Source organism: Leptopilina heterotoma, unplaced genomic scaffold (assembly GCF_015476425.1).
Source record: "Leptopilina heterotoma isolate Lh14 unplaced genomic scaffold, ASM1547642v1 Lhet_188, whole genome shotgun sequence".
Lineage (NCBI taxonomy): Eukaryota > Metazoa > Arthropoda > Insecta > Hymenoptera > Figitidae > Leptopilina > Leptopilina heterotoma.
The window spans coordinates 295,206-310,281 of record NW_025110907.1 but is presented as its reverse complement, the minus strand read 5'-3'; the positions used below and the strand labels follow the sequence as shown (position 1 = coordinate 310,281).

Sequence of the window (15,076 nt, the reverse complement as noted above, 5' to 3'; positions counted from 1 at the left end):
TGAATCGAGTGACGTCAGGGGGTTGAGGAATGAGCGCGTGGTGAGGAGCACCTGTGAGCTCAACTCTCACTCTCTCCCTCTAGCAAATACTGACGCGTCTGCGCTCACAGATCGCTATACCAAACTAATCTCCTAATCCTTAGCTTCCTTAGGAAGTCGTTTATTAGTCCCGCTTTAACATTCAGACTACTACTTTTTAGTAGTGGGATTATGCGCGCATAGTGAACTTCATTCTGGCACGAGCTTTCCGGACAATTTCCCTTTCTGTCATTTTGTAATATTTATCTTTTAAAGGACTCATTGACTTTTGCCCGCATAATCTCTCCTCCATTGCCTCGAAGGTAAATTGATAGTGAAATAGATTTCTCAAGAGTTCATTCACCTTTAGAATTTTTTTTTTTCTTTCCACTGGTTCTTTAAATTTTTTATCTTGTTAATTTTTCGAAGATTTTTGTAATCAGAGAACTTTAATTATTTTCACCATCAGGCGAAATTTTTTACTTTCGCCACGCTAAAATTGACTTTCGCCACTCTAAAATTATCCCGAATTCTAATACACCTTCAATTTCTGACAAAAATTTATTTTTAAATAACTTAAATTTTGAACAACTATCATAAAATAAATAAATTATTTAATGAATAATTTTACTTAAATATTTCAAAATTAATTCAATTTTAAAAGAGTTGCGTTTACAATTTTCATAAATTTAAACTTCAAACGGTTTTTATTTGAAATTTTATAAAGTTTCTATGTTGAATAAACTTAATTAGAAATTTTAATGAACTTAGATTTTGGAAAAATTTTAATAATTCAAAATCTTCTAAAATTAGTTACATTCGTCAATATATAATTAACTAATTGTTAAAAATAATGGATTTATAGAAGAAATTTACAGTTAAAAATACTTTAAAAAAATTGAATTTTGAAGAAGATGCAAATAATTGCAGAAATTCAATTATTTTCAAAAGTAATAAAATTCTTACCACAAAATTTAATTATGTTCAAAATTTACAAAAAAATCTCGACAAAATCTCAATTATTATCTTTATAAATAAAAAAAATTCTTCAAAATTCAATTATTTTCAAAAAATTTTAATAATATTCTTGTCAAAATTTCAATTATTAATATGAATAATATTAATTTTAATTAATATATTCTTTTTTTTTCTTTTTTTCTTTCTCTTATATTATAGTACTTTGTACGAAAGGGCGTTTTTTATTTTGTAAACCCGTTGATACTTGAAATAAATTATTTTCAAAAAAATTTTCCTCATTTCAATGAATTTCAATATCTACTATTTTCATAAAATTACCGAAAAGTTAATTATTTAGTACAATTATTTAGTACAATTATTTAGTACAATTATTAAAAGTACAATTATTTAAAAACAATTTTAATAAAATTTTTACGCAAACATTTATAATTATTTTCATAAATAATAAAAATTTCCCAGGAATTCAAATATGAACAATTTTTTTATAACTTTCTTCTCAGCAATTCAATTATTTTCAAAAATAACAAAATTTTTCACAGAAATTCAATTATTTTTAAACATTTTAATAAAATTTTTCGCAACAATTCAATTATTTTCATAAATAATAAAATTCTTCTCAAATATTCAATTATTTTTTGAAGTTTTAATAAAATTCTTTGCAACTATTCAATTATTTTCATAAATAATAAAATTTCTCGCAGGATTTTAATTATTTTTAATACAATGTTATAGGAATTACTGAAAAAATGTAATTATTCTTAAAAAAAATTAATTTCGATTCTTTGAAAAAATAAATTATTTAATGAAATGTTTTTTTAAATTCTTTGGAAGAATTCAATTATTTACAAAAATAGTAGAATTTATTTTTCACTGAAATTCAATTATTTTCAAATATTTGCAGGAAATTGTTTGAAAGAAATCAATTATTTTAAATACAATTTTAATTAAAATTTTTTTTGAAATAATTCAATTATTTTTCTAGATTTTAACTTTAAGAAAATTCTTCCCAAGAATTCAATTATTTACAAAAATAATTCTTCGAAAGAATTCAATTATTAAAGATAAATAACAAAATTATTCCCGAAAATTCATTTATTTTGAGGCATTTTAATAAAATTCTTTGCAAAATTCAATTATTTTCAAAAATAAACATTTTCACAGGAATTCAATTATTAAAAAAAAATTTAACAATATTCCTCGTCAGATTTCAATTATTTTCAATTTTTTAATGAAATTTCTTGATGGAATTTAAATTTTTGAAAAAGTTTTAAAAAATTCTGAGAAATTCAATTACTATTTTAAAAAAAAATTTGAATATAATTCTTTACAAAAAAATAATTTTCATAAATAATAATATTTTTCTTTGGAATGCAATTATTTTCACAAATAAAATTTTTTACAAAAATTCAATATTCTTTAAAAAAATTTTTTTAAAATTAGTCAAAACAATTCAATTATTTAAATATTTTTTAATAAAATTCTTTATAAGAATTAAATTTTAAAAAAAACATTCAATTATTCAATAAATAATTTACTTTTGTATTCAAATAATTGAATTCTCGTAGAATTTTTTAATAAAAATTGATTTGGAAAATTAATTTTGTAGTTTAAATTTTAGATAATAATGGAATATGAAAATAATTTTTAAGAAGTTACAGTAACAATATTCTTTTAATATAAAATAATGATTTTAGCACTCGATTATTATTGTTAATAACAATTAATAATTAATTAGTTAATTTTTTGTTATTAAAAAGAGGAAATTTTGTTATTTTGTGCTCATTTCGAATTCACAAAGTTGCACTTGTATTTTAAAAAGAGAAATTCAACCTCTCATGTCAATCTATCTTTTTCTGATGATTTTTTTTTCGAATTTCTCACACTCTGAAAAAAAATAAAGATCTGTTGTAAAATGGGCGTGAATGGGAAAAAGGCAAAATAAACGTTTCTCTTATTTCCGATAATAATTTTTCCTATTTTTTTGTTATGGGAGAATTTTTTTTTTTTTTTTTTTGGTAGAATAATATAATCACGAAGAGAAATTCTCCCTCTGCTGAGTATACAAACTATACACGATCATCATCATGAAAACTAGTATATAAGAGAGAACCCAGGAACCTGTCTTGTGGCAGCTGAGATAATGGGAAGGAAATCAGTTCATTTCTATGTTGATCCTTTTGCGGTGGAAAAATTCTTCCCCTCAGCGCTACGCTTAAGAAGTCGGTGATTGTCCGGGTAATCGGGGTCGGTCTGATCAATTCATCGCCTCAGTTACTGCACGTGCAACGACTCACGAAATTTCCTTCAGACGAGACTTAAATTCCAAATTTTCCTAATAATGTTATTTTTCTTTTTTGGGGAAAAAGAAAATGGAAAACTTTTTCTTTTTTTCTATATAATATAACTTTTAGCGAAAATAAACTTCGCAACGCCTATACTTTGAAAGGAGTATGTTTCTTTTTTAATTATATTTAAAGAATCCCAAAAAATTTCTTATAAAAATCACAAGCACATGGCGCCTAAAAAAATCCAATCAATAAATTTTAGTTTTTTCACTAGAAAAATTTGTAAATATATTTTAAGAGTTGTCGTTTAGGAAAATTTTCATGGAAAAATAGAAGGCATAGTAAGTTATTGCTGCGGGAAATGGAGGGGAAAATTTCTCGTGTGAGAACAAAACTGTCAAAGGCCGCATGGGTCTCTAGAACTTGACACCCGGTGTTTCCGAAATTATATGACTTTTTCAAGGGAGGGTCAACGCGCCAAGCAGTCTATATAATGTGAATACTAGCACGTTTTTAGTCAATCTTTCCTCGATTTTTTTTTCACCCGAAAAATGCCACCCTTGTCACATTTGAGTGTCACTCGGAGTATCTCAGGCCACATATACATCTCCATGTGGTCTTTGCGTCAAGTTCAAACTAAACACAAAAATCTTATTTAAACGTTAATACATAACTTGTTGTCCCGTAGCGAATTTATATATCTCAGCTGTTATTCTGCTTTTCTCATTATCATTATAATTTTTATTTTCTTTTCCGTTTCACTCTCTAAATAACCAATACTTAATTATACTTAAGGTTCAAAAATAATTAAAGTTCACCAAGTGATAAAATCAGAAATTCAATTTTTATTTTCAAGAATTTTTAACTAAAATTCTTCTTTAAATCGATTATCGATTATTTTTAATAATTTTCGAAAAAGTTCTTTCACAACTTTCAAATCCATTTCTTTACAATATTTAATTTTACAAAATTTCAATTATTCGTATAAATTCTTCAATTTAAACAAATATTAGAAAATAAAAACTTAAAATATAAATAAATTCAATTACCCTTTTTAAAAAAGTTAACTTCAAACTTCAATTATTCATAAAAAATTCACGATATATTGTTTTTAATATTAAATTATTATTATCTAAAATTTTAACTAAAATTCATTTTTATTAGAAAATTCTACTAAAATTCAATTATTTAAGTACAAAAATAAATAATTGAATTTTTTCGACAAATTTTAATAAAATTTTTAAAAATAACTACATTTTATGAAAATTGTATTCTAAATAATTAAATTTCTTTGAAAACTGTGTATATTATTTCTGAAAATAAAATTAAATTCTTTCAAAAAATTTTTATTAAAATTATATTAAAAACAATTCAATTATTATAAAGAATTAAATTACAATTTTTTTTAAATAATTGAATTCTTTCAAAGAATTCTATTAAAATTCTTAAGAATAATTACATTTTTTAGAAATTCGATAATAATTGTATTAAAAATAATTGAATTTCTGTAATGAGTTTTATTATTTTTGAAAATAATTGAATGACTGTGAAGAAGTTTATAAAAAATTTGCAAATAATTAAATTCCTGTTGAAATTTTTTTAATATTATGGAAATAATTGAAGATTTGCGTGGAATTTTATTAAATTCTTTTTTAATCACGTGAGTTCTTTTAGAAAATTTTATTAAGATAAAATATTTAAATCCTTAAAATAATTAATTTTATAGGAAGATTTTTGTTGTTTACCAAGATAATAGAATTATTGCAACGAATTTTATTTCTTTACCTACTGAATAATTGAATTCTTTTTAAAATTGAATTCTTTCGTCGCATTTTAATAAAAAAAATTTTCAGAATAATTGCATTTTTCGAGGAATTCGATTAAAATTGTATTAAATATAATTGAAAGTCTTCAATGAGTTTTATTATTTATGAATAAATAATTGAATTCCTAGAAAGAATTTTATTATTTACGAAAATAATTAAATCCCTGTAAAAATTTTATTATTTATGAAAATAATTGAATTTTCAAGAAAAAAATTATTACTTTTAAAAATAATTAAATCCTTGTGATAAATATTGTTACTTATGAAAATAATCGAATTTTGCAAAGAATGATCTTAAAGTGCTTCAAAATAATTGAATTTTCGGGAATAATTTTGTTATTTATCTTTAATAATTGAATTCTTTCAAAGAATTGTTTATGTAAATAATTGAATTCTCGGGAAGAATTTTCTTAAAATCTACAAAAGTAATTAAATTATTTAAAAAAAAATATAATAGAAATTATATTTAAAATAATTGATTTCTTTCGAACAATTTTCTTCGAATATTTGAAAATAATAATTGAATTCCTGCAAAAAATTCTAATATTTTTGTAAATAATTGAATTCTTCCATAGAATTTAAAAAAAAAATGTTTTTAAATAAATGATTTTTTCGCTGAATTGAAATTAAAGGTTTAAGAATAATTACATTTTTTGAGTAATTCCTGTAAAATTGTATTAAAAATAATTGAAATCCTGCGATAAATTTTATTATTTATGAAAATAATTGAATAGTTGCAAATAATTTTTTAAAAATTTTCAAATAGAATTGAATTTCTGTGAAAAATTTCTTTATTTTTGAAAATAATTGAATTACTGAGAAGAAACTTATAAAAAAAAAATTGTAAATATTTGTATTCCTGGGAAATTTTTATTATTTATGAAAAATAATAAATAAATATATAAATGTTTGCGTAAAAATTTTATTAAATTTGTTTTTAAATAATTGAATTCTTTTAGGTAACTTTATTAAAATAGTAGATTTATATGAAAATCATTGAAATGAGGAAAATTTTTGAAAATAATTGAAATTTTGACAAACTTATTTTATTAAAATTTTTTGAAAATAATTAGAATTTTGAAGAATTTTTTTATTTTGAAAGATATAATAATTGAGATTTTGTCGAGATTTTTTTTGTAAATTTTGAACATAATTGAATTTTGTGGTAAGAATTTTATTACTTTTGAAAATAATTGAATTTCTGCAATTATTTGCATCTTCTTCAAAATTCAATTTTTTTAAGTGTTTTTAACTGTAAATTTCTTCTATAAATCCATTATTTTTAACAATTATTTAAATATATATTGACGAATGTAACTATAATTTTAGAAGATTTTGAATTATTAAAATTATTCAAAAATCTAAGTTCATTAAAATTTCTAATTAAATTTATTCAACACCAAAACATTATAAAATTTCAAATAAAAACCGTTTGAAGTTTAAATTTATGAAAATTGTAAACGCAACTCATTTAAAATTGAATTAATTTTGAACTATTTAAGTAAAATTATTCATTAAATAATTTATTTATATTATAATAGTTGTTCGAGATTTAAGTTATTTAAAAAGAAATTTTTGTCAGATATTGAAAATCATTGAAATACGAAAAGATATTGAATTAATATTAATTAATATTAATTATATTAATTAATTTAATAAATTATCAAACCTAGGAAAAAATATTGAATTTGAAAATTTAATATTCGGTTTATTGAAATTTAACGATGTTTGCTAATAAATACATAAAAGGGTATATATATATAGATATATCGAAAAATGGATTGTGGATTTGTTGAAAACCATCAGTTTGACTATAATGGTAAATCGAGTAAATAGGGTGAATCTGTTTCTATAAGTTTTGTAGACGGAAGGATATGTGGTACTCACATCACATGCCCCAAGGGAGACGTGGCTAGCCGAGCAATTTGTCAACACTATTAAGAGAAACGCACAAGGGTTGACTTTGGACGCATCTGCCAGCCGACGGTGCGAGATTTTGCTTTATAATAAAAGGGTAGTTAATGACTTGGGGGGTCTCAAAATCGAAATGGCAAACCTGACCGTATGTTGCCCCTTTCACAAAAATATTGACATTCTTATATCCGCCAACGGGTGGTCATCAAACTTCTTCTTCTTCAAAAAAAAAAAAATAAATTGAATGCAGAAACAAAAAGTATTCTGATTAGATTAGAAAAAATTTTACAGAATTTTGGACCCTCTCCTCTCCCCAAAATTTTTTATAACGTTTACATGTGGACCCCTATAATATAAAAATAATTTTTAATTCCAAAAATTTTATTCCAAATTCGAAACAAAGAAATAGAGAAAAATAAAATATTATCGACATTTTTGCCGCACACGACAGGAATTGATTAATTAATTAATATCAAACAATCGATCAAAATTGAGAATATATTATATATGAGTGACAGAAAATGAAAGAAAAGAAAAGAAAAGTGATGCGAAAGGTTTTCGAATTTCAACTTCAAAAATCATTTGCGATAAGGAATGATAAATGGTCCATCGTTTTGATTAAAAAGTAATCTTTTTTTTATTAACCAAAAGATATAAATCTTTTCCAAAGCCTCGACAAACTTGAGCCTTTTCAGGTGCGGTGCTTTAATCACAACTTTATCGAGTGGAAAATTCAATATTTCCCTCTGTGGGCCTTCTTTTTTTTTAAAAAAAGAAAAATTTTCCTCTCATTTATGAGAGGAAATCAAAAAAATAAATAAAATAATTCAAACGGAATTCTCTTCATAGAGAAAAAGGGGTTTAAAGTTTTCGAAACATTCATTCAACATTAGTTAATAATTGAAATGATTAATGATATAATGATTAATGATAGAGTGGTTAATGATAGAATGGTTAATAACAGAATTGTTAATGATAGAATCTTTAACGACACAGTATAGCTTTGAGTGGAAATACTGAAGCAAATGAATAAAAGAAGTCAAAACATAAAATTTTTTGTTTCTAAAATTTCTCGCAGTGATTAAACAATGAAAAAGTAATTAGTTACCTACGTAGGAGAGAAAATTGAAACTGGTCGAGTTAAAAGAGTTTATAAATGAAAGACGAGGAGCAAAGAGAGAGAGAGAGATAGAGAGAGATAGAGTGAGTGAGGTGAGAAGAGGAGAAACTGTAACGGGAATAGGTATAGAGAGGATGCCATTGGAATAAGATCGGGTTTAGCCGCGGTGTCGGGTTCGAGCCCCGGATAAGTCTGCCTTATCCCGATAAGCCGGTGAGTTAATGAATCACAAAACAGGTGGCGGTGCCACAAGAGAGGACGTCTTCGTTCTCTCTGCAATGCTCCAGATTCGAAAGGATTTCAAAATACCACTTTTTTTCTTAATCGATATAAAACAAGAAATGTCACAAATTGTGCCCTTGATTCTCCCTCTTTTTATATACAGTATAATTTAGTTTCAATTTTAATTTCAAAAAAGAATTTATAAATTTTAATTTCAGTATACCTTATTAAACCTTATGAACCTACACTTGCCACAAAAATTAAATTTTGTTTTTCCCTCACTTTTCCCTGATTTCCAAACTTTTTCCTGACTGATATTAACTTTTTCCCTGACCCTAAAGAATATTTTGATTCACTCTAAAAATTATTGGATACTCAAAAAAATGTTCTATTGCATTTACAAATTTCTTCAAAACTAAAATTATTCAAAAACAACAATAACTTCTTTTTTAAATAAATATTTCATTATTATTTTTCTATAGAAATTAATATTCTCAAATACAAATCTTCTGAAATTCAATAACTTATGAGAATATTATTATAAAGCACGAAGAAATTATTATTTCATACCATAAGAATATTGTAACTATAAATTCAAATTTTCAAAGATTTTCATTTTCAACCCTTTTCAAAATTCGGTTATTTCTAAAAATTCACGCTATAATGCTCTTAATATTCAAATTATAATTTTAAATTTTAAGTAAAATTCACTGTTTAATCAATTTTTATTAAAATTTTTTTCGAGAATTCAATTATTTAAATACAAAAATAAATAATTTATTAAATAATTGAATATTTCTTAAAATTGAATTTTTACGAAGAATTTCATCACAATTTTTAAAAATAATTGAATTCTTTCGGAGAACTTGAAAAAAAAATTTAAGAATAAATGCAATTTTCCATCATTTTATTTGAAATTGTATAAAAAATTTATTTATTTATTTATTTATTTATTTATTTGGTAGATAAACGGGTGAAAAATACCCTTTACATAATATAATATACATATAAGTAAAATCTAGAAACTAAAAATTAAACATCGGCCAGAACAGAAAATTGTAATTAAAAATTTTCATTTAAAACAATTGCTCGTAAAGCGGCGACAAATCTCTCCATTTTAATATCAAAAAAGTCAAGGCCACTAGGACAAAGATTCGCTTGCCTACAGAGTCTAGTAATAATAGAATTCTTCCCATAATTTGTTCTATGTTTTTTAATATAAAACAAATTATAGCCTCTTAAGACTCTAACCGGAGTATAAAAATTAACCTGAGAGAGAATTCTAGGACAGTACACGATGCCGTTTATAATTTTAAACAAAAAAAGCAAGTCATTATATCGAAACCTTGTGTGCACCTTAGGAATTTTTAACTGCGAACGTAAAGCATCATAGTTATGGGAAAAAAAATCGTAACCAATACCAAGTTGCCTAGCAACAAAGCGCAAAAAACGATTTTGAACTCTTTCAAGTCTAACAATGTGAATGAGGTAAAAAGGAGACCATATCACAGAAGCAAATTCAAGGATTGATAAAACAAAGGAATAATATAGAACTTTAAGGGAAACCAAACTTCTAAAATCCGATGCATTTCGTATAATGAAACCCAATAATCGAACAGCCTTGTTTACAACAACAGTAATATGGTTAGAGAAGGTCAAATCATCACTGAAGACAACTCCCAGATCTCTCACCTGGGTCACTCGAGTTAAAGAGAAATTATCAAGCTTGTAATCATGTTTAATAGTAACTTTTTTCTTAGAAAAAGAAATCACAGAACATTTATTAATATTAAAATGAAATTTACTACTAATACACCATTGATGTAGACGATCTAAGTCAGACTGAAAATTTATAAAATCATCATGAGAACCAATAGTCATATATAATTTCAGATCATCGGCAAAAAGTAAAAAAGAACAGAATTTAAACGCAGAATTTATGTCATTAATGAATAAAAGAAATAATAAGGGACCCAGGTGAGATCCTTGGGGGACACCAGAAGTTGCCGTAAACATCTCAGAGTAAACACCATCCACACGGACACATAGGCAATTGGCAATTAAGTAGCTTCGAAACCAAGAAACAATATTAGGACCAATGCCCAGTAATTTTAGCTTTTTAAGAAGAATTTCATGATCAATCTTATCGAATGCCTTAGCAAAGTCCGCGTAGACAGCGTCAACCTGATGACCACTCTCGACTGCAGAAACCAAACTTTCATAAAAAATACCAAGATTAGTAGAAGCTGATCTACCCCTAAGAAATCCGTGCTGCTCGTCAATAATCACTCCGGAAACAGATAGATAAAGTTCATCATAGATAATGCTCTCAAAAATCTTGGGGATTGTGCTGAGAATAGTAATTGGTCTATAATTTTTAACATCATTTTTTGATTTATCTTTAAATACAGGAACGACTATTCCTATTTTCCACTGTTTTGGAAAAATGCATTCCCGCACGGACCTAGTAAAAAGTATATATAAGGGTTCGACTAGAGAAGAGCAGCACGACTTAATCAAAGCAGGAGGGATACCATCAGGACCAGCACCAACATTCACATTGCAAGACAATATTTTCTCAGCTATGTCACTTTTGTTAATATGAAAAGAATTAAGACAAACGGAATCGTGCACTTGAAAAGGAGTAGTAACAACATTACTATCATAAGCTTCGTAAACCGATTCAAAATAGGTTGCGAAAAAAGTACTTATATTATCACGATCAGTCGCAACATCACCGTCAAGTGTCATACAGTTGAATTGAATTCAAATTGAATTCTTGCAATGAATTTTATTAAAAAATTTTTTAAAGAATTAAATTCCTGTGAAGAATTTTATTTGTGAAAATAATTGAATTTCAAAGAAAAATATTATTATTTATTAAAATAATTATTCTTGTAAAGAATTTTATTTAAATTTTTTAAAAATAATAATTAAATTTCTCAGCATTTTTTAAACCTTTTTTAAAAAAACTTAAATTCCAAAGAGAAATTTTATTAAAAAATTGAAAACAATTGAAATCTGACGAAGAATTTTATTAAATTTTTTTTAAATAGTTGAATTACTTTCAAAATGTTTATTTTTGAAAGGAATTAAATTCTTGGGGAGAATTTTATTAAAATTTTTTAAAATAATTGAATTCTTTCGGGGAATTTTATTTTTTACGAAAATAATTGAATTATTTCGAAGATTTTTACAAAAACTTTTGACAATAATTGTATTCCAAGGAAGAATGTTATATTTTACGAAAATAATTAAATTCTATGATCAATTTTATTATAATTTTTCAAATTTATAAAGCATTTTATCAAAATTTTTTTAAATAATTGAATTTTCGAGAAAAATTTTATTATTTATGAAAATAATTAATTTCTTGTGAAGAATTTTATTCACATTTTTTAAATAATTGAATTCGCATAAAAAAAATGTACTATTTGTGAAAATAATTGAATTTTTAAGAAGAATTGTATTGAAAATTTTATTAACTAAATCTTGTAAAGAATTTTGTCAAAATTTTTTTAAATAATAGAATTTTGAGAAAAATTTTAATTAAATTTTTCGAAATAATTGAATTTCTTAGAACTATTTTTTTCAATTCTCTGAATATATTTGAATTTTTTCGAGAAATTTCATTAAAAATTGAAAAATAATTGAATCGGTTCGAAGAAATCTATAAAAAATTGCTAAATAATTGAATTCCTGTGAAATTTTTATTAAAATTTTGTTTAAATAATTGAATTCTTTTGGAAAATGTTATTAAAATAGTAGATATTAAAAACAATTGATATAATTATTTCTAAGTAATAATTTTATGGTAGTTCTTGAAGAATTAAGTTATTGAAAAGTGAATTATTGTCAGAAATAGAAAAAATTGAAGGTTTTGTATTAAAATTCTTTGATACAATTTTGTGTTCCAATTTGACATCCATAGAAAAACTGTATGATAGCAACATAATCTTGAGATAATTATTTATTAACAAAAGCAAAAAATTGCAATTTCAAAATTCTCAAAACCAAATAAATAATAAATAACAATTTAATTCCTTTTACTTAACACTTTTCTTCTCAAAAGAAAATTTTCATGTCATATATATATAAAACACCGTAAAACTTTATCTGACGTAATAATTTATCATCTCAATCAAAGAGAAGAAAATTCAGAAAAAGAACATCATTTTTAGAAATTATCAAAATTTACAAACAATAAATATTGTTAAACATCAGACTCAGAAAGTTTGCAAACAGTTACAAGAATAGTGTTATTTAATTATATCGCGAATCTTTTCAAAAATCTTTCTAAAAATCTATCTAAAAATTTTTCTAGAAATAATTTTCTACTTAAAAGAAAAATATAATATCATAAAAAGTGAATAAATTTTGTTTGCTTGTTTATATTTTTCCTTAAGGAATTTTTATTTTATCCTTATATATAATAAGAGAATAAATGTACAAATATATGCATAAATAATTTATGTAACCAAATATTTACATATATGCATTCGTCTATATTGTCTGGAAGACGATAAAAAACGAAATATTCAAAAATTTTTAGAATTCGTCTCAAAAAAAAATGTGCCTGACAGCAAACGAAATAAAATTTTTATCAAGTTGCTTTGTACCAACAGTGTCATAACATGACACGTACGACTCTTATCGGTTGCCTGTACTAAAACTTTATCTGTATTTATCTGACATCTGACAAAAATGTTACAACTTCGTCACAAAAACTGGAAGAGTTCTCTTTTCGTTTTTTTTTTTGTTAAAAATTTTTTTTAACAATTTTTTTTATGGATAGTTTAGTTTTCTTTCTTTATTGCACAATATCGAGAGTGATGTTTGAATTTCTTTGTTCTTGTAAATTTATATCATATAGTTAAATATAATAAGTATTTATAAATATAAATAAAATCAAGTACTTATGTATACACCGAGTTTTAATTACAAAATCGAAATTTTATTTATATTATTATTGAAGATATGAAGAAATTGATAGTTATATTTGATAAAAATCTGTAATAGTAGATAATTCGAATATTATTTTAAAAAAAAGGGGGGAATTTATAAGAAAAGAATCCGACAGAAAATAGGAACCAAAGTAATACATTTTTTATTAAAAGACGTTTTTTAATTTTATATTTAAAAAAATTAAAGAATTTGCTATTTCCTCAAGAGTAGGGTAAAAAATAGAAAACTGAATTTCGATAAAATTTTGGATGTAAGTCAAAAGATTGTCTACCTTCAGTTTATATAGATCTTAATTTAAGTCTTTTTTAAGTCCTTTTATACTGTTTGTCAAAACTTTTTATCTCTCTCAATTATTATTTATCATAATATTTATTTTTCGAATCCTACATTTTGATCTTTCTTTCATGTCTGCATGTTTGTTAAAACTTTAAAAGTGAATTATTACACAATCTTATTATTTAATCAATTTTCCTTTTTTCATATAAATATAAATATTAATATGAATTTCTACTCTGAAAAAACATTTTTCTGAATACATTTTGGTATTAAGACATAATAACCAAAAACTATTTTCTTTGTTCAAAACAGCAACGTTACAAAACATACAGTAAAATTTGTAGGGAGTAAAGTTTTTCAAGTCTTTCACTTCAGAAGTTAAATATCTTAAAACCAAAAAATGATTTTGAAAGGTAGACAATTTTTGTACTATATCGAAAACAAAATTTTAAAAACCTTCTGTAAAAGCTTCAAAGATTTAAAAATACTGTAACATCTATAATATTTTATTCCTTAAATTTTTGGACTAAAACTTTTTCTATCAATAAAAGTATATTTGCCAACCTTGGGTCTTCGTCTTAGTTTCCTAACAATTTTAAATTAAGCAAATATTTTCACTAATGTTCTGTATCAGCTAAAATAAGCATTTACAGATGAATACAGAACATTAGTTAAAATTAGGCTCAATATTTTGTTTTTAAACCCAATTTCACCTGATACAGAACATTAGTTAAGCATTTAGCATTTTTGAAGCCTAATTAGGCATAAAACAAAACATTAAGCCTACAATTTTATTCGATACAAAACGTTAAAGTTAGGCTCAATGTTTTGTTTTAAGCCTAATTTTAGCTGATACAGAACATTAGTTAAAATTAGGCCTAATATTTTGTTTTAAACATAATTTTAGCTGATACAGAACATTAGTTATGCATTTAACTTTGATAACCTTATAGAGAAACTATAATAAGAATTGTTGACTTTTGTAGAAAATAATTTTTATACAATGTTCCCCAACAGCATATCGGATAATCTAATTGTAAGATATCCTACGGATGATCTAGTTAAAGAAACCTGGAAATTGCGCAAAGATTCCTAAGTTTACAACCGTTCAAGTCAAAAGCAAAATGATTCAAAAGCATAAACGATACTTTAAACCTAAAATTAACCATTAAACCTTAATTTTACTACTTAAAGTCATACTCTCAAGATTTAAATTCAACAACAGTCCCAAAGTTTTTCTGATGATATCAAATTGAGACAAAAAGCGCATCAAAAATGTTGCGAAACAACGTTTTTGATGCGTTTTTTGTCTCAATTTGATATCCTTAAGCTTTTGGGACATTTACGGATCCTACGGATACGAAATCCTACAGATTTGGATCGAATAATTTTATTCGGATACCCCTTTTGGAAATGCACATATAGAATAAGAACTTCCCTGATTTATGATTGATCCACTTAATAGAAAAAGGG

The 15,076-nt window shown here is 24.2% G+C and overlaps 1 protein-coding gene across 1 annotated transcript in view; it reads right to left on the bottom strand.

Moving 5' to 3' along the window:
- LOC122500556 (pituitary homeobox homolog Ptx1) overlaps positions 1–15,076 on the bottom strand; it is a 37,985-nt gene that overhangs the window by 20,304 nt on the left and 2,605 nt on the right. The window lies entirely within an intron of this gene.